The sequence below is a fragment of the Metopolophium dirhodum genome, chromosome 1 (assembly GCF_019925205.1).
Source record: "Metopolophium dirhodum isolate CAU chromosome 1, ASM1992520v1, whole genome shotgun sequence".
Taxonomy (NCBI): domain Eukaryota; kingdom Metazoa; phylum Arthropoda; class Insecta; order Hemiptera; family Aphididae; genus Metopolophium; species Metopolophium dirhodum.
The window spans coordinates 101,365,811-101,392,143 of record NC_083560.1 but is presented as its reverse complement, the minus strand read 5'-3'; the positions used below and the strand labels follow the sequence as shown (position 1 = coordinate 101,392,143).

Genomic DNA, 26,333 nt, shown 5'->3' with positions numbered 1-26,333 from the left:
TTAAAATTACGAATCAAAAATAGTTTCCACTAAACATTTTTTTAAAAAGATTTATTGCCTTGAAATTTAAAATATAATACACTGTATATATATTACAACAAAATAATTTAATCTTAAAAACACGCAATTTTTTACGAAAAATCAGTTTTCTACAAAGTCGGTTTCCTTTTTTTGTTGTAAGTTGGAACTCAAACACAATTAATTTTTAATACCTATTTAAAATTTTCATCAAAAGGTTACATTAGCATTTTCTATATAATAGATTTATGGTATAATTTTCAAAATATTTTTACTATTTATGAGTTAAATATAGGTACATTATTGATATCAATTATCGATTTTTTTTTGTTTTATTACTATTACCTTATAATGATAAAAAAAGTTGAAAATCATTTACAAAGTTCCTCTCCTCATATGCGGTTATTAAAGATATTTAAAAATATTTAAGATAGGTACATAGACATACCTATTTTTTTTTTTAAAAGAATATTTATTGTTTAAATTTTGACAAAATTTGTCAACTTTTATGTATAATATGCTTGAACATTTAATACAAAGTCCCTCTAAGTCCCTCTAGTTCATAATGAAACCAAAAATCTAAAAATATTAAAGTTCAGCATTTAGGGTTTCAAATTTGGACCAGATAAGATATTTAAACGAAGAACAAGGATTTTAGTTAAATTGTTGTAATTAAAAAATATTAACTGTGGGGACTTGAAACCTTTATCTATTTTTATTATTATACATAATATTAATGATATTATACTATACGCAATGACATTTTAAAAATATTTATCCAATTTTAAGACCTATTATTAATATATGTATTAAAATAAATTACTATTATAGCAATATATATATCATAAAATATACTTAATACAATAGTACCTACCCATGAGTACCTCGTAAACTAGTTGGTATTAAAAAAAAAATTGACTACCATGTACTTTGATAGGCTGTCTTCAGTAAATACCAAATACTCGATAAGACGATATCGATAAATATTGCGAATAATTAAACCCATTTGTAGCGATATACGCAAGCTGTGTATAAAATTATAAATCAACTGAAAAATTAAACACAAAATAGGCATTTATAAGTACAAAAGGTAAAAAAAAGGCAAAAAGGCATTTATAAGTAAAAAGGCAAAAAAGGCAAAAAAAAAAAGGTTCCATCGTCTAATAAATTAAATGAAACACATTTTTGTATAAAAATTATTTTTCTATTATGATTAATAAAAGAAAGGCATTTGCCTTCAAATCCGAACCCTACTTATTAGACAACCCTACTAATAAGTTATTAGACATTGGATACCTATACCTATTCACCCGTAAATTAACAAAATCTCGTGGGAATTTTCTTATTTTATTGTATTCACTATTCAAAAACTAATCACCGTAGGTACCTACTTGAAATTTTCAAAAAACTTTTTTATTTTATTATTTTCTATACATGAAAATTGACAATAGGAAATTAAAATTAACTATTAATAGAAATATTTATTTTTTTAAGTTTTATTTCTATAATTGTCAATACATTTCTAGATTTACTTATCTAGACAGCAGACACCTCCCTACTATTCAGCCACTTACCCACTTGAAAACTTGCCAACTTTTTTATATATAATATTAGTGCGGGGGCACTACCTTGTGATTTACCTTAAAAATTATAAATATATAGCCTTCCCCCCCACAATGAAAATTCCTTTCTACGCCACTGGCCATACGATTATTGAACGAATTTATTATTTAAGAACAATGACATTTCTGTATGGATAGTAGGTACTTACTACTTACCAACCTACAGAATAATGTTAAGATTGTATGAAGTTGAAAAAGTTGTTTGAAAATGTAGCAAGGGCCAGATAAAATTGATTGAATGGTAAATAAACAAATTTGTGTAACTGTAATTTCATATTCGGTGGGTACCTACAGCTTGTAAAAATCTAATTTGTCAACACATATTTTGTACAACACATTGTCAACAAATAATGGATAAAATAATGATGTTGGAAGCAAGAAAAAATTTGGAATTTGGAACTAAAACGATATCTAAACAAAATAAGTAGGTACCTAGGTTACCTACGTTATAATATAATTATTATAACATATAGTATATACCTATTGCAATACTGCTGTTATTAGTTATTCATTTATATTACCAAAAATGATAGAAATGATAACAAAGTTGTAATGTGACAAACTATACGTGTTTCGGGCATAATTCTAGTTTAGCAACCTATCGATTTTCAAATTTTTTTTTCCCCCAAATTGTGTGTTTCAAGGTGCTTTATAAGAATGTAAAAAAAAAAGCCCGGACAAATTTAAATCTCACTGGCAAATCGAAATTATCCCTCGACCAAATTCAAAATTTAGCCAGGTAACCCACATGCTAATTGCCAAGCTTGCTGTTTAGACTGTTTAAACTAAATTGAGTACTTAATCTTCTACTTACCGAAAAAATGAAGTTTTTAAAGTTTCCGATCAATAACTTCAAAACTAAATTTGTCCGGGCTTTTTTTTTTTACATTCTTAGAAAGCAGCGAAAGCACCCTTAAACACACAATTTGGGAAAAAAAAAAATTGAAAATCGATAGGTTGCTAAACTAAAATCGTCCCGTTTTCCTATCTCCGCACCTATAAGTTTATTTGTGAATTTTAATAAATAAATGTAATTTAACGTAATTACGAGCGTCGAGCACCCCACCATCATCCGGTCGTCATCGCGATAGCCGACGTTTGTTTTGTTATTTTTTCTCTACTCTTATGTCTGTATCCAAACACACACAACCACCAACACGTTTTTCTTTCGTCTTTTTATTATTGTTTTCTCGTACGGCACCATCTATCTTGTCATGGCTGGACGTACGTTCGTTCGAAGAGCGAAACGTTGCAAAGTATTATAATATTCTTTATCAATTCTAAAAAAAATATTTCATTCATCTTATCAATAAATTATCAACACACAAAATGATAATGAACACTGAACCTGCATGATACAAGAAATATAATATCAAAAAATACATTATTGAGATTTGACAATTTATATAAGTTAAAACATCGATGACGAGTAGGTAGGTAATGAATGACGTGTTTCTTTGTTTTTTAAGCCTCCATAGTTCAGGCTTCAATAAACATATTTTTAAGCAATGTTTGCTAATCAAATAGTAGTTAAAACAGTAAAAATGTATAACTTAAATATTTTAATTTTAAACAAATATGATACTGTAGTGTATTGCCGAATCTATATATTATGGTAAGATACGATATATATATATATTATGTCTTATAGTGTTTTTTATTAATAAATATATATTATACTTAACATAATTATACTGATTATTCTGTTTAAGGTGCCAGTATAGCATGCGACACAAAATTAACTAAATTGATAACATATAAAAAAACACTAACTGTTTACCTATATCAAGTAAAAAACATTTAATTTGGATTCAAAATACAATATAAAATATAAACATACATGATTTAAAAGGATCTAGATGTCACTGTTAAAGGTTAATTATTATAAATGCATGAATAGTTATGAATTATAAGTTATATTAAGGGTTTTCAAATTTTCCGCAATTCTATAAAATTTGAAAATTAAATTTTATATTTTAGTTGCCACCTCAATTATAATACTTTTCTACTATTCTATTACCCAATACTTATTTAGGGGGGATTGATAGGATGTATTATATCGAGAAAAAAATGACTTCACGGTTATAACTCTCAGACTTTGTAGAATTGTCGGATTTTGATGACTATTTTTCATCTGAAAGAAGAAGACTTCCTACAGCCCACATCGATCTCTTATTTTGTATTAAATTACAAATAATTGTATTAACATATTTATAAAAAATACTTTTTATCTTATATTTTTTTAGACAATATATTATAAAGTTTGAAAATAAAATATTGAAAAACAGAGATTGATGCGGGCTGTAGAATATCTCCCTCTAGCAATTAAAAAAAGAAAATTATGAAATTTGGTTGATTCCACAAGGCGTATCGTTATTCCCTCAGAGTGTATTTTTGAGGACAAAATGATATCGGCACCAGGCGCCTTAAGTAAATTAAAAACATTATAATTTCACATTAGAATTTAAAAATCTACAAACAAACAATTGTCAAAACATTTTACTTAACACAACAATTTTTTTTTTTAAATAAAGTTTTAGAATTTTTCTTAAATTACTTATAATTAGCATTTTAGTAAATTATCTTAAATTGTTGAGAAATGAGGACTTAAACAAAGTATTGTCATTCTTAATTTGTTAGTTTGGTGGTAGTTAAGGTTTTAAAAAGCTATAACTCAAATGTTTTAATTTAAATACAATACTGTTCAATGATTGGTAGCTAAATCTATTAATTTGCTATACAAATAAAATATGAGATTATTATAGGAACATGATAGGTACTTCCAAATATTAATGTAATAAGTGCATGAACATCATAAATTGTAAATTATTCAAGTGAATAAATTAATGTATCATGTAACTTTTGAATACCTAACTATATTAAATAATGTTAAGGGCGATCACTGGATGTCTTACCTACTCGCATGTGTCAATGTAATTTGCTTATTATACATCAAGCCATTGATTGAAAAATATATTCTCTTATTTTAAAAGCAAAACAAAAAACTAAAATATACAAATAATTGTTACAACCTATTACTCAATTAATCATATATAATTTTTTTTTGTAATTAATACCAATACTTTTACAATTACCTTATGATAGTATTTTAATTTATTTAAATTTTGTCGATAATAGTATGACAACCAAAAATAAGGTGTTTTATTAGAAGCATTATGCGTAATTTATTATTTTAAAAGTTGTTTAAACAGTAGAATTCTATAACATAACTTAATTTTAATTTTTTTCAGTTCTTTACTGCAATTACTGATTTTATAATACACAAATAAGAGCTATCTTATTGTTTATATTGTAAGCTAGTAAGTTACTAATTGCTGTCAGCTGCTAGGTTTGTTATATCTGTTTGCATTAAGTGCAATGTAAACAGATACAGCCAACCTAGCAGCCAAGGCTAGGCATTAACGAGTCAAAAAGTTAATATAGTAGTATACCTACAGTACATACAGTACAATTTGTGTGCTTAGTTAAACATTTAATAATTTATATGGGATACTCATAGTAGTATACCTAGTACTCATAGTAGTTAACTTACGTATATATCAACACTATATATTATAATATATATGTGAAGCAGTCAAGGCTAGGCATTAACTAGTTACTTTTGGCTTTTCATTAACTTAACTGTTAACTTACTAAATTTCTTTCTTTATTAACGTGAAATTAACAAGTTAATTTTTCATTTTAAGAAGTAAGTTAAGTTAATTTATTTTGTTTTTAATTTTATAATATATCACTATTTCAGTCTATTTTGTTTTCATGTCAAAAAATATGTTTCGTAAATTGTTTAAAGTTAAAAATGTATATCATTTGAATCTATATAACTTTTATGGAAATACTGTATGAAGTATTAACACTATATCCTTTAATTTAGTTTTGGGTTGGAAAAAAATTAAGTACCCTAGCATTGTATAAACAAATTAACTTTTTTTTAACTTAATAAAAAGTAAATAAAAAGTGTGTATTAACTTTTAACTTAACTGAGTTTACCTATAGTTAAATTAATTTTTTGTTATTGGTGCATATTAATTTGACTGAGTTAAAAAAAATCATAAACTCGCCCAGCCTCGCTACTAGCTGACAACAATTAGTAGCTTCCAAAATTAACAATAGGATGGTCGTTTTAAATTTAATGCTGCGATGCTAAAAAAATTATTATATAATCCATTATAATTTAAGAATCTGTTTATTTTGCGGTGTCAATATAGAATACAACACAACCTTGTACTGTAATAAGCTTCCAAACCAATAAAAACAATTGATTAAAAATTCTAAAAAAAAATGTTGGATTCAAATACCAAAGTATACTGAAGCATGTAATATACTAGTAATTGAACAAATTGTCTTCATTAAATGTTTATGTAAGTAATTCATGATGTGTAATGTGTTAGAAAATGATTTATTTATTTATTTATTAATACACACTATTAATAAAATATTTTATCTGGTCGATTTTAATCAACTACATACTAATGAGGAATACGATTACTTTTCTACTTTTTGTTATATGTTTATTTTTGAAATATAATATTCATTCTTATTCAAATTACTTATAATAGTTTTTTTTAAATAAATATGTTTTTGGGCTGGATACACGATAAAATGTTAATAAATGATTTTAAAATATACCAGTGGTAGGTAATGTAGCATTAGTTTGAACTGTATACCTAATATATTTTTAGACTACAAAATAAATTCCAAATTCAGGTCAATGTATTGAGACAGATACTAAATAATTGCACGATGATCAGTCTCTAAAGAGTTTTAACGTACTAAGATTTTCCTTATTAGTCTCAATTTAGTTTAAGTATAGTATTTAATTTAATAGTTATGTATATTTTTCAATTTTTGTTTATTTTAGGAAGTGCAGTTCTTAGCCCTAATACTAAACTCAATAAATGTGTTGTAATGGACATTAATGTTATGGAATACCTATAAATACCAACATGTTCCTACACATCTCAAATAAAAAGTAAGCAGTTAATATATTTTGTTAAAAATATTTATAATTTAATTTAATTTGACTTAGTGAGTAATAAATTTATAATTTAACTTAATTAGTTACAATATATATTTTAATATTGTGGCTTGGCGTGGCGCGTTGGCTGCTACCAGTCGCGGAATGCGACTTGGAGTAAGTAACGGCCACAGCTACTAGCTCCCGGATGGGTGACCACCAGTAGTTAAAAACCTTGTCACACATACACGTGTTTGCTACCTACCGTAACAACCGTTAAAACAATCGTAAAATCAACCTACCGTACCAACCTTACTCCTACCACAGTTCATAACCCCTACAACAGCTAATGGCCATAGTTGCCGAGCTTAAGTTCAATAATAAAAAAAAAAAAAAAAATATATTTTAAATGTAGTCTTGCATTGAATAAATTATTCAATTGAGTAGATGAGATATATGGGGATTTGTAGTTGTATAATTCAGGTAAATAATCATCCCTGCGATCTGAAGTTATACAGCTTTATAAAAAATAAAATTTCAAAATACTCATAAATATGGTTAATGCCCTTTTAATTTCCACCACACCATAAAGTCAAATGCTCCTCTGATTTTAAACAATTTTATCTTTGAGGCATTAATAAAGGAAAAATGTGATAGCAATATTATTAAGTACTTATATATTTTATTTAATCTATTTACAGTTGAATTATGATAAGTCTCATAAACATTCATAACAGAATAATAGTCAAATTTTATTTCTTTTAACTTTTTATTACAATTTTAAATAATCTCTAATAAACAAATTGATTATAGGTAGGTAGTTGTATTGCTTAATTAAATGTATACAAATACACTACTTTGAAATCATTTTAATTTTAAATGTTTATAGATTACTTATTGATATAAAGATGATCATAATAAATTATTATATTATTACAAATTATAAATTAGTTGAAATATATGTTTAAATATGGATGTATAATAAAATCCGCACAGTCATTCTGATAATACCGTTATTTAATTTTTACCTTTGATAAATATACACTAGGTGATTATTTTATTATGAACCAATTGTTGGCTCATAAAAAGTTTTAAAGTTGAGATGAGCGGTGTATTGGACCAAAATAATGTGGGGTAACCTCGTTCTACTCTTGTGTGCACTTCAAAACTTAAAATACTTGTAACTAATAACTCATAATCTACTCGTCCTAAATTCTATTTTGTGTATCATGGGTTGGGCAGTATCTAAGATACGTATCTTGTATCTCGATACAATTATATGAAGTATCGAGTATCTTGTATCGAGATACATTTTTAGAATATGTATCGAGTATTTCACAAAATAATTTTGTTAAAAAATACTCGATACTTTAAAAAATTAATTTTTTATTAATTTTTACTGGCCTATTTACCAACCGTGACTGTTTGACTATGTTTTAATATAATACTATAATATGTGTAAAATAATATGCACGGTGAATTTAAATTTATAAATCCATAATTTAATTGCAGTACAACTTGTACGAAATTATTTTTCAACCTATTAGTCATATTAAGTTATATCTGTGTACTGGGACGCATCACACATACACGTTGAATGGGACTTTACGTCTTTAAGAATATGATATGATACCTATCTATAATTTATTTTTATTATTATTTATTTATTTAATTTAACGATTGACTTATAATATATTTATACTAATATTTGGAATTTTAAATTTAAATGCATTTGTCTAGATTCATAACCTACTTAATTGTGTATAAATAAAATTTAAAAAAAATCCTATGCGTCATAGGCTTTGACTAATTTTTTCAAATGTATCGAGTATTAAGTACCTAAATACTTAAAATGTAGGTATCGAGTATGTAGTACCTCGATACTCCAAATCCAAGTACTAGTATCTAGTATCGATTTTTGAGTATCTTGCCCATCCCTGTGTTTATTCAAATACTTCTGCTTTGGAATATGAAAATAAAACTGTATGTTGTCATAGTTAAAAATTATTCTTTTTTCAAAAACATTTATAATTTTTAAAATAATGAGTGTTAAATGATAAAAGAATTACCCGGTATAATATTTAATTGTGTATGTTTTGTTAAAAGTTTATTTATTTTTGTTCTTAACTTCATATTTATGACATTTTTTTATAATAGGATATTTTTTATAATTTTTATAATACATTGTGTAATTTTTATTAAAATTGGTTTTTCAATGAATATTCTTACATTTCTAAATATATTTTTTGTTGTGATTTAATTTGATGCGAAAAGGTGCAGTTTATTTAATTTCAATTTTATGCCAGAGACAGAATGACAGGAACAATTACATATTTTTAAATTTTGTTTCTATCGTGGTTTTCACATTTTTAATACCTATTTAACGATAAGATTTTTATTTTTAAATTGTAAAATAAAATTACTTAAAACATGATTTAAGTGGCCTATATCTTATTTCTAAGCAAATCACTCATGAGTCAACTACATTATGACATTTACATAGTACCTTTATATAGGTACCTTTTACAACTAGGTTCCTATTGCACTATGGTTCTATTATAGCATTACTTTATATGGTTGAACATTAAAAGTAGAAAAATGGACACTTTATAATATTATAAATTATAATATTATATAGGTATATAAAGTATATAATATTAATTAGTCTGAAGTCATAAACTCATAACCAATTATATTAAACGTGTTATAATTTGGTATATCTAAGTAGGTAACGTAGGTCTTAGATTCTACATAGGAGGGAATGGTATCTTACTAGGTACCTAACAGTTATAATTGTATCAATATAATATAAATACTCGTATATTTCCCAAGTGTGGTATTGAAAGTAATCATTTTTTTTTTTTGTTGAATTAATTAAATTAATTTTAAATTTAAATTTAATTATAATATATTACAACTTATTGTAAAAATAATGTTTAAATCACATCATACTTTATAAGTTAGGTATAACATAATTTATTATATAGAATGTAACAGCAAAACGTGACAAATGAAATAACTTTTGTTCTAATCAATAATTTAACATTTTTTTTTATATATAAGAATTTTGCGTTACAAGTAGGTATCTACTATAGAGTAGTATCTAGAACATTACATTTTTTTTTTATATAAACTGACAATTTTAAATTAGAAATTGTATATATTTTGTATTAAATTGTTTTTGGAAATATTCAAAATTACCAATTTATTTGTATATCTAATTTTTAGATAAAGTGACTGTTTACTTTGGAGTTTTGGACTACTAAATGAACATTAAACAGTCTACAGTCAATATGAGTCAAATACTAGACTGTCATTCAGACGATGTTATACGAACCCCGCGCCGCCGCCTCCGTGTATGATACACGTCGTGCGTAATGAGCTGCGGCGGCGACCAACCAAATTTTTGAAAAAGCTCTTCGTCATGCACAATAAATTAGAGCTTATCCTGATTCAGATTATTATATTTTGTTTATTTCTGTACGTTTAGCTCGTTCTCGAGAAATAGAGTGGACAAACATACATATGGCCAGCTCAGGCGAAAATAGTGAACTAGGCAAAACCAAATTTTGCCGCCCCTAACAATATTATATTATCAGTATTTTGAAAATTCCGCCCTCTTTTAAAGTTACAACACAACATTTTTTTTTTAATTTTAAGTTTACTGATGTATTATTGTGGTAGAAATAATAAAAATATTTTTGTAAAAATCCGAAGTCAAAAAAATTATTATTTATCCAGATAAGTCATAGAGCGGACAAGTGAGCAACCGCCCATGTTTTACGTGTAAAAGTAGTTTGATTTACATAATAATTTTAATAACTTACGATATTATTTCAGAATTTTGTTTTTCATAATCCTAAGTATATTTATGTGCTTAACACGATGGTGTGATTTAAAATTCAATATATCTTGTATATCCCTGCAACAAAAACACTCCGCTAAACTCCATGTGAGAAAAAAAAATGGCTTTAAAATTTGTATTATAATTTTATAGCTAAGTCTTTGAACTGTAGATATCATTTATGTTAAAATAGTCTGCTAAATAATTTAATTTAGCTTGGTGACTTTAAAAGACTTGGTTATAGTAATATACACTGTACATTTTTCAATGATAGTATACCTACCTATAGCGAGTATATTATGTACTCATTATGCAATAGTATTTTGAAATTTTTAACTTACGTCACCAAGCTAAGTTCAATATTATTCAGCAGATTATTTTAACATAAATTATATCTAGAGTTTAAAGACTTAACTATAAATATGACAACTTTTAAAGCCGATTTTGTATACCTACTTAGCGTTTTTTTTTACACGGAGTTTGGCGGAGTCTTTTTATTGGAATATCACAAATTTTTTGTTGATACCTTATTATTTGTATAAATCATTGTTACGCGACTAGAAATTAGTAATAACGTGCTTTAATTTTAATAATATGATATCGTGATTGAGAGTGAATGTTGCCGTAGTATGATCAGTAGTGGGCTGGATAAGCGGTGGATCGGGGGGACAATATTATATTTTATGATATTTACGTTGCATACCTATAGGTACAAAAAATCGGACTTAAAAGTACTTGAACATTTTTGGTTGTTACTTTTAAGCCATCCAGGCAATCTGCTTGCGAGTTCCTATCTGCACAATATTTCTGATCGATTAATATCTTATATTATTATATTTATTTTAATTTTGTATCTATTTAATCGCCAAAAAGCATATATTTTTTACCAAAACAATTATATAAAGATTGTACCTAAACATCAATACATTATTTTATTAATATTAACTTAAATAAATTTAACACAAAATAATAATTATTAGAATTATTAGATAGAATAGAATAGATAGATAGAATTATTCTATCTCATGATTGTTAATACCTGGATTAATACTGTTGAGCTCGTACCTTCTTAATTTCAGCACTCAAATGTTGATAACGTTTTAGAACGGTCCTTTTATGTGAAAAGATTACACCACTTAAGGAAAAGATAATTTTATTAAAGAAAGATTTCGGAAAGTTAACGTCTGTTAACTTCGACGTTCGGTTTTATATGATGTTCTGTCTAATTTATTGATGATAGTCAACACAGTACTGCTCTGCTCGTCTAGCGGGGGATACGGGTCGGTGACCCGGTGACGGGTTCTGTCTGTGTATATACCAGAAGGGTTGTGTCAGCACATTCCCGTCCTCGCTGGGCGATTAGTTCATGGAGTTATTGCGCATAAATGCATAATTATATATTATAATAAATAACGCTTAATATATAGCCATATAGGTGTACTATACATTATACATATTATAGCATTACATTACTATAGTATTACATGATTAGCAGTGGTTCCTAACAATACCTACCATGTTTAAGATTGGACTCTAGAATTATAATTACGAATTTATGATATAGATATATTATAGATAATTGACCTACTGAAAAATATTGGAATTTTAAAATCATGTACAATTTATTATGCTCTATATTCCTTTTAAAAAGTCAATGCTAACTTCCAAGTCATTTTTATAACTTTTATACGCTTTTAAAATTATATCTGATTATACTTTATATTAGGTTTTGTTGTGACTTCCTGCCGGGTTGGGTTAAGGGTTCAAGGCAGACCTTTTTCTCGTCGCTGGTCCCGAGGTTACTCATCGAAATTTGTGTATAATTATATCTAATCTACAGTCCACTTTCCTATATTATGTTTTAAGCACTGCGTGTTTTTGGTTATAGTGTAATCTATTTTATATGAATAACTTCTATCATGGTATATCCCTATTAACTTACGAAATTATTAAGAATTATCTTAACATTTTTTGATAATCGCACGTAGCGACTGTTATAATTGTATACATAACACTCAAAACAATTTAACCATATAAAATGGTTGGTATAAAAATATTGAAGAGTAACTAACTATAATCAATTTTAAAATATTTGTAACTATAAACATAGGTCATATAGTAATGTCAAATTGTCAACCATCAGAGTTAGTGTATTTTTTCATTTTTCAAAATAAACAAAAAAAAAAGGTGGGTAAATGGAAGTCGCTCTGCTGTACAGTAGGTTACAAGTGGGTCACTGTAATGTATGGTATTAAATTTGAATTCAATGATATAATATCATTGTATAAGAAAAACGATTCTGAGCGAAAACGGTCAGGCAGCCTATGATATTAACAAGTACATTTGATGGTATTATTGTGAATAAAGTAATTTATATATTTACTTATTTACGTGGAACCTTGTTTTAAATTTTCAATCCTTAGCTACAAAAATTGAAAATTTTATAAATTTTTAACCACAAAATAATTATTAAATTTTAAGTTTGATAAATTTTGTCAAAATTTGAACTTTAAATGCTTATAAAAAAAAATTGTGCTTATGTATTTTTAATATTTTTCAACTGCTATTGTAACATTATATCAGGAGCCTTGCATTAAATTGTCACGCTTTTTTACCAAACTAATAAAATTGTATTGATATTTATAGAAAAAAAACTAAAAAAATTGAAAACTGACAATGTCCGTAAACAGCTCAAAAAGAGTCAAATTATTTTCAAAATTTTATCGTGTATAGAAAATGCTAATATAAACATTCAGTGAAATTTTCAAGTATCTACAGTAATTTATTTTTTAATTACAACAAAATAAGAAAATCGTTACACGAGAAATCGAGTGAATATCAAATGTTGTAAAAATATGAATTTCAAACGCTCATAAAAATTTAATTTAATTTTCGTGTAGACATTTTTTTTTTGATAAAGGTAGACAAACTTATGGATAATCTTGTATTACATTTTCAAATCTTAGATTTAAAAATAAAAATTTTTACGAGTTCTCAACTAATTTTCGTGATTTTTTCGTATTTTGTCAATATTTGAACTTTAAATGCTTATAAATAAAAACTGTGACTAAGGATTTTTAATATTTTCTAAACGTCATTGTAACTATAAAGTAGGAGCCTTGTATTAAAATGTCAAGCTTTTTAACCCAACAAATAACATTTTATTGATATTTATAGAAAATGTCCTTGAATTGTACACTGATTTAAATGATTAACAAAACGTTTAAAACAAATATTTTTAATTTATGTTTTAAACATAACAACCCTGTCAACCATATAATTTAGTACAAGTATTATAGTATATATTATACATGTATAGTTAAATTAAAAATCTTGTTATTCTTGAACTAAAAAAGTTTGCATAATTTTGAGATTTTGATGAGTTTTGTCTATATGAGATTTGAACATTAAATCCTTATAAAAAAAATAATGACTACATATTATATGATATATCTTAAATATTTTTAAGGGGGATGGCGGCTCTAAGCTATTGGATTTTTCATGCATTTAGACCTATATGAGCTGACAAAAAAATAAACATACTAGGTATTCTAGTATTCCAATTTTAATTTTGAATACTAATTATTTGAATATTATGTTTGCCTCTTTTCTTTGTAGGGAAACTTTTAAATGTTTTATCTCATTGGCCCTTTAAAGTACCTATACCTAGTACCTACATATAGATATTCATTTTTATAAGTTATGTAGGTAATTTCTTTTGGAACTGCAGTACATAAACTTTCAAAAATATCGTAAATCTATCTCCTTTACCTATACCAAACATAAAAATTAGAACAGAAGTTAATGAATTCAATTTTTTTTTCAAAATTAAAATTAGACTAAAACTGTTGATTTTTTGCCAGCTTATTAGCATAATTCATTGCCACGTACTCACGTAAGTACAAAAATATTTTCGATGACATGTGCCGCTTTAGATGTGTGTACGTGTGTCGTGTTCTATAATATTATAATGTAGTCGCTTCGTCCACCCACAACTGCAGTATGGGTAAGGAATCCACACTCACAAAAAGAATCATTAATAATAATTTACGAGTTAATACGACTGACACATTGGCCACGGGGGACGAGATGATATAGCTGTCTAAAGTTTGCCCCTTATACTATATAGCCACTATAAGAGTCGACGCGGCTCTAAACGATTGAATTTTTCATGCATTTAGACCTCTAAGCTGGTGAAAAATAAACATACTGATACTTCTAGTAGTTCAATTTTAATTTTTAATACTGATTTCAACTCGTTAGCCTCTTTTCTATGTTTTGTAGGAAAAACTTTTTAATTTTTTTGTCTTATTAGCACTTTAAAGACATTAAAGTGCAAGTTAATTTTGAGAAATTAAGTAAAGTAATTTGGAACCGTAATACGTAAACTATCCAAAACGTCCAAAATCTGTTTCCTACAAATCACAGAAAAGAGGCTGACGAATTCAAATATTTTTTCACAATTGAAATTGGATCACTAGAAGTATGTAAATTTTTTGCCAGCTTATTAACATTATTCACTGTCGTCAGTGAACAAAAATATTTTTCGAGAGTGCTTTCGTTGACTTGTGCACGCGCACGCGTACGTGTGCTATGGAACATGGTCGTGGCCGTTCGCCCGCTAACGATAAATATGAAATCTATTGTTATTGATACGAGTTCGAATTTCTTCGAAATAATAATTTTATGTTTTACACATATAGAACCGCACTCACACTAATAATCAATTATGACTAACACAAAGATACAGGCGATGAAGACAAGATTATAAATTGTCTCAATATTGTTTTAATAAGCCACGAAGAGGCGCCTTAACGTATAATAATTTTATTTTTATTAGCTTCTCACCAAAAGTTATAGGTAATATAAATATCTTAATATAAACGAGGTCGTTACGATCGAAAAAAATCGTTCGGTGGTCCGGTATAAATCATATAATATCAGCTATTGAAGTAAAGTAGGATAAAATTATAAAAAGCCCCACAACAATTGGCGTAGTTGTCAAGATACATACAAACTTAGGTTTTAATTTTTTGGCGTTGGTATGATATTTAATATAGATTTATTTATAAGACCAACGTATAGACGTAGACCGCAGTTATTATCTGACGAAATACCTCCTCTCTCACGACACCCAAAATAATTGATTTATGATATTATTTATATTTATATATCATATTATAATATATATATATATATATTTATTTATTAAGTATTAAACGGGCAAGGCCCTGTTACAATATATGACAACATTACAATCATTATGATAATGTATAACAAAAAATTGGGAATCATGAACTAAGAAGTATATATTTATTCTTAGTTCATGATAGGAATATAAAATTAATAATGTTAATAATAGGTAATAATAGTACTAATCATAGACATATAAGTAAACATGTCTATGGAAATGTGATATGCATGAGCGTCACGGTTCTTTGCTTAGTTGTTAATATTTTTTAATATTTTTGTAGTGTGCAGTGCAACGACATATTATCTTGTTAGTATATTATAATGTGTTAATTTGTACGCCAAATAATTTATAAAGATATTAATTATTACCTAATTATTATTATTATTACGAGCTATGAGATATGATAAATTACACAATACATTATACGAGTAGACACTTGTAAATTTGTGGCAACTACATTTCGAAGCATATAGGTACCTATTAATCATTCAATTTTTTTTTGTTGTTATTTTTACTAATATAGCGTAACATTGGTATTAATGTACTAATAGTGTAACATTGGACGATTCCGATAACATCACGTTTATCTTTATTGTCACTTGTATATTGTTTAATGATTGTTTATATTAGATACAACTGATTTTGAAAAAGCAGCGATGATCTCTATTTCAATTGAATTTGGACCCGGTGCAACTTTACTGAATTTTCGGCAATTATTCATTATACAATTTGAAAATTATATTTTATGTTTTATTTGCCACCTCAATTGTAATACTTTTCACTAATCTACTGTCAAATACCAATTTAGGAGGGGGTACGGTATGTATTATAATATTATATTCTACAGCCCGCATTGAACTCCGGATTTTTTATTTATTTTAAATAATAATGTAAAATTGTTTTTAAAAAAAAATCTTAAAATTGTCTTTTTTAGACCTATTTTAAAAGTTTAAGATTAAAATATTGAACAACTTTACAACGGAGTTCAATGTGGGCTGTAGTCGTTTAGTCGTGATACCGATACGATTTCTTATTTTTTTTTCCAGACGAATATGCAAACAAAATATGATTAATTAGATTAGACTATATGGATTTGTTTGTAACATTATCCTATTGTTTTAGATAATATATAATTACGAGTTTTCAATAAGCACAAAAATATAACCCCTTATTTATTTTTCTGTGTGTATGTTCTATAGCCATGGGTTTGAAGCAATTATTTTGACAAATCCATATGCTTTTTCGCATTTATTATGGTCAATCGTCTCATATTATTAAGTTTTGATATCCACTCCCATTTATTACAAGAAAGTCGTCTTGGAAGTTTTATGGTCTTAATTAACTGAGTCGTTAACTGTACTACACATACGAATAATATTATATATAAAGGAATTACACTTCAAATCAGCACCTATATTACCTATATATAATAATGATATCTTACGCCACTCGGTCAGCTGAATATATGTACTTCAGCCACATTATTGTGTTGTTTTTTTATACACTTTTAATAAAATAATAATATGTATAATAATAAATAACAATTATGAGAGAAATCCAACCACAAAAAATTGACACTGAATAAGTGTCATATTTCATAATAATATGATTTGTCACAAACACGGGTCAATGACACCTAAGTTATGTACGTAACATATATAGTCACACGATAGCGACGGAAATGATAATATTATATTGAAATATATGCAACTATGAGTGTGCGAGTGCAATAAAAGAATTAGTGCAGTTCAAGCATTATAAGTTATAACAATTTAACTAATTATTATACATAGTACCTAACTATATATTGTATATTTCCAAAATATGAAATTATAACTCATATTATTATAATATTAGTATATATACCTATAGCCTATAATCACAATGCGTATACTCCATTGTATTCGATGATAGCTATCAGCGTAATTTATTACGTGGGAGAATTTGTCAATTTCGTATGGGAAATTTATATACCCACCCATAAAACATTTGTAATTACGCCACCGGTAGCTTTAGAGGATGTCAGCGCACTATTTGTTTTCTCTCTCTAGCCCACGCGCAACATAGACAAAATGCATGTGCGCAGAATCGTTTTTTCTATGTTTTTTAGTAATCTTAGAGTAAAATCACTCATCACAAAAGAGATAAAGAATAATATTTTTGAGGGAATGAAATATCGATTTTTCTAAATATTGTTTCAAAACAATTTAAACATAATTTAAATTTACAACATTTTTTGTTTATTTTGAAAGTCGAATACAAAGTCAAATAACAATAAAATATAAAACCGATATGTCATTCCCTCTAAAATATTATTCTCTATCTTTTTTGTAATGGGTGATTTTACAAAAACATAGAAAAAACGGTTCTGCGCAAAGACGTTTTGTCTATGTTGCGCGTGGGTCAGATAGAGAAAACAAACAGTGCGTTGACATCCTCTTAACTCCGAAATGGATTGTTTATATTGTATAATTGCATGTAAATTATATTACCGTACCAATTCGGAAACATTTTAAAACGATTTTTCTATTTATCATTATATTTTCACTCTGTTTGGTCCGTATTTTTATGAACCGGACCGGACCAGTGCATTTTAATTTAGGGTGACCGCTGACTATATTTAAAAAAATCAAATACAGGACAACAATACTATCATATTTATATATTTTAATAATTTAATAATTAATATTTTTAAATTAATAAGTATTTATTTTATTTTTTTGTTGTCCGATAAGATAACGCTTGTGCACGGCATATAGAGGTATAATATTGAGCTATTGTTAATATTTATTTATTTAGAAATATGCTCACATTTGATAATGAGCTGGTCGCGCCGATCGGTAAATATACTATTATACGTACGGTTTACGTCGTCGACAACAATGTGATCCAATTACTAATGGTAAAAACAAAAATACAATTGAAAAGTATAGATTTTTATATTATTCTATTCAATAATGTCATTTCAAAAATTTCAAAAATTATAAATTAACAGTAAGGCAGAAAACGGGATTAATATAGGACAGACTTGAAATTACGGGACAAAAGGCGTCCTGAGATTAGTTTGTCAGGACAACAATACACAAAGCCGAAATAAAGGATAATCCTGTATAAAACAGGACGTATGGTCACCCTATTTTAATTATGATTTATGACCAAGACTGGACTGGATCTTTCTATATTTAAACGGTTGAAAAATACTGAGTTCGGGACGTTTTAAAACAATAGAATAGATACTATTTTTACACAAATATTATGTTGGCCGAATCATAATCATTTGAAAAACAAAATAAATTAAAATGAAATATATATCATTTTTGTTTATTAATTTTGAATATAAATTTTCACAATTTATTAGGTTGTTTTGAATTTTTATTTTTAAGGCAAAATGGCTGTTTCCCTGTTATTGTACAAAGTCCTCCCGGCCGACGAAAATTCTTCAACCAGCCCACGGTCTGGATTGCCAAACATGACTCGGATACTCAATGCATTTTGTCCGAGACCGCTGACCAGCTCCATCAAGTCTCAACCCGAGGAAGCATACCACACCGGCACCTCGTTTTCGACCGTTTTTTCATCGTATCCAATATATTTTGATGCCATCGTATAGTACAACCATAATTACCTGAACAACAACAATAAGTGCCCTGGCGGGCGTAGCAGCGACAAACGACAATCCATTGGATACAAATCAATTCACCTGTTGTCAAGTATACTCTCCCGTATACCTTCCCATTTTTTGCAACGCGGTCCGTTGTATTCAAACAAATATTAAAATATTTTTTCTTACAGAAAACTATACAAATGAATCATATTTTGCGCAATGCACGAGTATCCATTGGAGCCTAAACGCAAAAATACCATAATATTAGCTGTCATGTTAAAATATATCCAGATTTATCCTCATAATCCCCAAATTGTATTATATACAAATGTATTTGCCATGTTGCCCCCAATTATCATATTCCCATGACTGATATTTTATATTATTATTATCCCCCCCCCCCACCAAAAAAAAAAACCTATTATATTATTTGTTGTTTTTATGCCATGTAAAATAAAACCACTTAATTACCTTTAAGAAAACTCTCTTTTTATTATTATTAGTGTCACCTATTCTCAGATATAATTAATATTATTAATTTCAAAAAAAGTCACTACGCAGAAAAAAAAAAAAGTACTTTGTCTTAAAAATTTCTTATGTAAATTGACCTGACAACTAAATTATGTTTCTTCAATATTCAAACAATGTTAAAATTTTAGTAATAATATTATAAAGAATATTATAATAACATTTTTTAAAGATTCATTAAAATTATGATAAAATTATCATGGTAAAAAAATTATGTTTCTATAATGTTGTTTCATAACATTATAAGCAAAATATAGCTTTTTAACATTTCCACTTAAACATTAATGTTTTAGATATTTTAATAATGTACTAATATTCAGAAAACATTTTCACAAGTACAAAGAAATATAAAAATCAAATATTATATTTAAACAATAAGCTGTAAGTTTAATTATAATATATCATTCTTGTTGATTAATTTTTAATATAAATGAACACAATTTAATTAGGTTGTTTTGAATTTTGAATTTATTTTTAATGCGAAACGTCACATGTGTCAAGGCAGTTGTGTTATGTTTATAACATATTATGTTTTTTCGGAATATTATTGTACTTGATGTTCGTTATAATTGGCAGTTGCATCTGAACAAATTGTTTATAACTTTTATTTAATTTAAATGTTTAAATATATTATTTGTTGTAGTAAACAATATGGTATTATAATTTATATTTTATTTTTATTTTACACAGATGACATTTAATTTATATTAGACATTATTTATGTTATACACAGATAAAATTAAATTTATAGTACCTACACATTGTAAATATGTTACATTCCTCCATCAAGACTACAATATGCAATTGGAGTTAATTAAATTGGTAAATTTAGTACCATTATTGTGATTTTCTTTATTAGTAATTTTTAATTAAGGCACCCGGTGCTGGCTATTTATTAAGGAGCAAATTATTGGCAACCTAATTGACATATCGTTACGTAGTCGCACGATCTCGTGAGTGTGTACTGTGTGTTTGTGTATTAGTGTAGATGGTTACGCCCACGCACTCGATAGTACATGTCAGGAGGTGATAAAATATAGTTGACCGTTTAGGGTATTTCAGCGGACAATAACAACTTCACAGGAATATGCATAACTCGTGGACAACTGAATATTTTCAGATAATGAAATTCCATCTAGAACACAAAAACAAATTAATTAATTTCAATCAGAAAAGGGTTGATCTATTATTTATTTTTTCCTTAAAAAAATTAATACTTTGTGAATAAAAACCATACAAGCAGCTTGGAAGGTTTTATTCTTATGACAAAATATATAGTATCATAGTCTTATCTTAATATTATGCTAAATACCATGTTTTATTAAAACGTGATCAATTTAGATTTGTATTGTATTTAACAGAAACTAATCATCATCTAATCCTCTCAAATTATTTGGATTTATATTTTAATTATACTTCTGCATAATAGTTAATTAGAGTTAAAAAGTAAATTTGATTTTCAATTATATGAGTAATATTCTAGTAAAATAACGAGAGTATTATTTTAATTTAAGAGAGTTTTTTAATCAAAAATATAAATAAATACAACACAACATCCTAAAATTCTAGAAAAAAATAAACATATTTACTTTCGAACATACAATTTTTTTAACGATTATTACAATTTACAATTATTAATAATATAATAGTCTTAAAGTCCAAAATTGTATTAAAACAATACCTGAATACGTATGTATTAATATTATTACCTAATTATTATGGATCAATATCGACATAATCGACATACCGTAGGTATCCGTCCAGTTACCGGCTTACCTACCACTCCACAACGGTTTGATACATTATTTAGGAAGGTCATAAATTTCGGAAAATGTACAGTCGAAAGTATAAATTCCGGAACGTATATTATGTCCGGAATCTAAAAAAACGTATAATTCTGGAATATTTTAATTCTGAAACGTCTTCATCCGTTCCGATAAACCTGGAATGTACTTGTCCAGACCGTATTGTATGACCGGAATCTAAAAAAACATAAGACTGTATTTGTCCGGAATGTATGTATTTCCGGATTTTTTATTCACGTATAATCCCGGAAATTATTTATCCGGACCGTATATCCCGGAAACTAAAAATCTATGACGGATCGATAATATGGAATTTCAAAAAAATTAAGAGGATTTCGACTTTCCCACCCAGCACTTTTTGGGATCCAACTCTAAAATTTAGTAGGTCGATGTTTTTCGGTGGTGGATGTTTGTCTATCATCCCTTCGGGCAACGGACAGGATAGTGTAATTTTAGTATTTTACTGTATTCGATTTGAATGCAATGATTGCATTCGATAAAAAACGATTCTGAGCGGACGAGGGAATTTTTTTTATTTAATTTTATTCGTTTCTACGGTAATAAACAAAGCGTTTTAAGAACAGCTTAAGAACGATTTATATAAATAGGTAAATTATATAATTATAGTTATAATTTATAATTAGGAAATATCATAAAAATGAAAAAAAATATAAAAGAAAAGAAAAAGCTCATAAGTCGCTCAAATATTTTGAAAATTTTACCATGTCTAGGTATGGACAATATAACTAAACAACCCAAATTTCAAGTTTTTACGAATGTTTTTAACCGAATTACAACAAAAAAACTCCCAAAATTAAAATGTCTATAAATAGCTCAAAAGGGCTAAAATTTTCCGAACTTTAAACCGTAAGGAACAAAATCTAAAATACAACAAAAAATATCTCCTGTCATTTTCATTTGAAGTATATTTATGGTAGAAAACGTCGTCCGTAATTATTTAATATTATAAAATCGTGAAATCGTTCGTTTTTTCTCCTTTAACCGCTTTCATTTCGAGTAGCGTTTCGATCGTTTATTATTTTATGACATCTATTGTCTATTTATGTTATGCATAATAATATAATATTATATACGAATACCGGAATACAGGTACGTTGTATAGGTATTCAGAACTTCGACTCTTTTAAGTTATTTTCTACTAGACATTTGCTCTGTGTGATTAAATAATTTACATATACATATTCATATTATATTATAACACATTAACTGTTCACTAAAAATATTAAAAATGAAATTGGTAGGGCTTCTAAAATAATTGGAAATCATAAATGGAAAATGAGTGCTGTGGTTGACATATTACTATAGTCCATAGTATCTATATTATATGTATAATATTGTGTATTTGTGTAATTTAAACATTTTTGTATGTTTTTTTGCCAGTATACATATGTTGAATGCCATTTTAAATGTATAATACCTACCAAGGGTTAAGTATATTTCTTTTTTTAGATTCTGAGTGGAACGATGAATGTATTGATTTGATGTGTATTTTTTTAATTTTTTTTTTTTGTGTCTGTTATCACGGTTTGGGGCAGTAAAACTGCATCGTTTTCTTGAACAGTATCTATTGTTTGATGGGAAAGTGAATCTAGTTGGTGCATTCGGGAGGTCAAATTATAAAATTCTCAATAGTTTTCAAAAGCGCTGGGAAAAACAACATAAAAATTAAGGAAAAACGGGAATTTCTACGAAAAATCGGTTTTTGACAAAATCGATTTTGGTGTAATTTTGAAACAAATTAACGTATATACATGACATTTTCATTGGTCGTTTATATTTGCTTTTTCTATATACGATAAAATTTTCAAAATATTTTGATTTGTTTTGAACTGTTTAGGAACATTTTCTGTTTCTAATTTTATTTGTCTTTTTTTCTATGAATGTCAATAAAACTTTATTTGTTGGTTAAAAAAGCTTGAAAATTTAATACAAGGCAACTACTATATTGTTACAATGACATTTGAAAAATTAGCAAATTATTTTGAGTTGAGAATTCATAAAAATTTTTGTTTTTAAATCTAAGATTTCAAAATGTAATACAATATTCCTCATAAGTTTGTCTACCTTTATCAAAAAAAAAATGTCTACAAGCAAATCAAATTAAATTTTTATGAGCGTTTGAAATTCATATTTTTACGATATTGGATATGCTCTCATGTAGTGGTTTTGTTATTTTATTGTTATTCAAAAACGTATAACTGTAAATACATGAAAAATTTTCGAATTTTATGAATTTTTGTAATATTAGCATTTTCTATACACCATACATTTTTTTAAATAATTTGACTCTTTTTGAGCTGTTAACGGACATTGTCAGTTTTTTAGTTTTTTAGTTTTATTTTTTATAAATATCAATACAATTTTATTGGTAGGTTAAAAAAGCGTGAAAATGAATGCAAGGCTTCTGATATATTATTACAATAGCAGTTGAAAATTATTAAAAATACATAGGCATAATTTTTTTTATAAGCATTTAAAGTTCGAATTTTGACAAAATTTATCAAACTTAAAATTTAATAATTATTTATTCGTTTTTCTTATACAATGATATTACATCATTGAATTCAAATTTAACACCATCCATTAAAGTGACCAACTTGTAACCTACGGTACAGCAGAGCGACATCCACTTACCCACCTTTTTTATTTTGCTTCCAATATTTAAATTATTATAGCTCAGCAGTTATTATGCTCAAGAATTAGAGAGAAAAACATAAGTGAACAAAAGGTTAGGTATAATTGTATAAATATACCATAACATTATGAAGATAATTTATTACAATTAAATGTAAATATAAAACTTATTTTTAAAAAAAAAAATGTATTAAAGTACTGAAATATTTTACAATTTTAAATTTTATGACATTTTCAAACACTACCTACATTATACCCTGTACTTAAGAAGATGCTACACAGACATTTGTTGCTTCCGTCTTACAAGTGCGTAACTAGCACATTTCAAGCCAAGCAGATCACGTTTCGCTCAGTTGGTTTAAAAAATAGAGTTAATGGACCATTTATAGAATTTATAGGTACGATTATTATCTAGAGCATCGCATTGGCTTTTTTATTATATTTAATTTTTAAAGCTAGCTTTGAGTTACAAACAATTTACAAAAAGCATTAACTGATATGCATTTATTGATATATTGTAAAACACGGTGCTATACCTATAGACATATTGTCATGCTATGTTATGTTAGAGTTGTTAGACACATTATTATGTAGACAGATAATTCAATATCCTTAAAAACATATTTACAATATATATTTGATCAGTTGTCATAAGAATGCATTTCAAATATGCTATAAAAATATTATAAATTATAAAATTATTGAGTTGTACAAAAAAATGCTACATTCAACATTTAAAAAACCTAAAATGGCTAACCTTAGGCCATGACATGCCTTTAATTTTAATCATAAATTCAGGGATGTTTATAAATTCTAAGTCACTGTCTGGTGTAATACCTTGCTTTATTTTAGTAAGTGCCCTAGAAATGTTGTAATGCAACAAAACATACAGGGTCCTTATCATGTCCCGCGTAGGCACGATTTGTATGTGTGCAATATTACTGAACTGCGTTACAACTTATAATTGTTTCGGGTTTCACGGTAGACAATGAACATTTTCACGATACGGTACAAATCGTGCCATGTACTCGTGTACAAAGTTTCATAACTGTTGGTAAAGTATTACGGATTTGAGAGTTTGCAGTTCAGCAGTGAGCGCCGTCCCGTACTATTACTGTATTACTGATTTGCATAATATGTGAAGAAATTTGCGTTATAACTGCATGGGTTTTCGAGTTAGAGGCTCAACATTTTTACAGTATTTAAATACGGTACAACATGCTGTGTACACAATTTCATAACACTTTATTAAGTTTTTAGGTTTGGGATATTTCTGCAACAGTTAAGAGGACGCTATGCGTTTTCTCAGTCTTACAAATGCACAACATAGCAAATCTGTTTTTCGCGGGAAAGAACCAAGAAGGTTCAGTCATATCTAAGAAACGAGATTTTCACAACATAAAAAGGAGAACTTTGGCTGTGTAACATTGTTTTTAATTTTTTGATATCACTTATATAAAAAAAAGTTCTTCCTGTTTCAAAAACCATTATTGTTTGTGTTTCAAACTTGAAAAACTTTTTTCATATAAATGCTTTCAAAAAAATAAAAACAACGTTGCACAGCCAAAGTTCTCCTTTTATGTGGTGAAAATCTCGTTTCTTAGTTATGATTGTAGCCTTCTCGGTTCTTTCCCGGGCAAAACAGTTTTTTGCTATGTTGTACATTTGTAAGACGGAGACAACACAATATGCGGGTGTAGCGTCCTCTTAACTTGAAGCTGAAATTCGACGTGTCATCTTGGAGTTTGGTAGGGAGTTGTAAGGGGGTATTATAATGGCCCTTGTGGAGTATCAGCCCATTCGGACTTTGTTTGCCCACCACTATGGCCCCAATTCAGTAAATTAGACCAACCTGGTTGTGTGTTTAATTAAATATTTAACCACCAATATAGGCTATACTCATAGCAACTATCTTAAACAATTTGTGTGCTTAGTTGATGAATAATAAATATACATATTAACATCAGGGCTTGAAACCGATTGAAAAAATTTCGATTTCGGTTTCGATTTTGGATACCGGTTTCTAATTTTTTCGATTTCGGTTTCAATTTTTCAATACCGGTATTACGAAATTTCGGTTTCGGTTTC

At 27.2% G+C, this 26,333-nt stretch overlaps 1 long non-coding RNA gene across 3 annotated transcripts; it reads left to right on the top strand.

Annotated features, from left to right (window-relative positions):
• Nucleotides 1-2,880: 2,880 nt before the first annotated feature.
• On the top strand, nucleotides 2,881-19,844 carry LOC132934405 (uncharacterized). 3 transcript variants are annotated; one of them, XR_009663027.1, is made up of 5 exons: nucleotides 2,910-3,255; nucleotides 3,353-3,514; nucleotides 5,867-6,019; nucleotides 6,520-6,630; nucleotides 19,037-19,843. It is a non-coding gene; the product is annotated as an uncharacterized LOC132934405 (long non-coding RNA). The 3 variants fall into 3 exon arrangements; XR_009663029.1 differs by lacking the exon at nucleotides 3,353-3,514 and having other exon boundaries at nucleotides 2,881-3,255; nucleotides 19,037-19,844; XR_009663028.1 differs by lacking the exon at nucleotides 5,867-6,019 and having other exon boundaries at nucleotides 2,883-3,255; nucleotides 19,037-19,844.
• The last annotated feature ends 6,489 nt before the right edge of the window (nucleotides 19,845-26,333 follow it).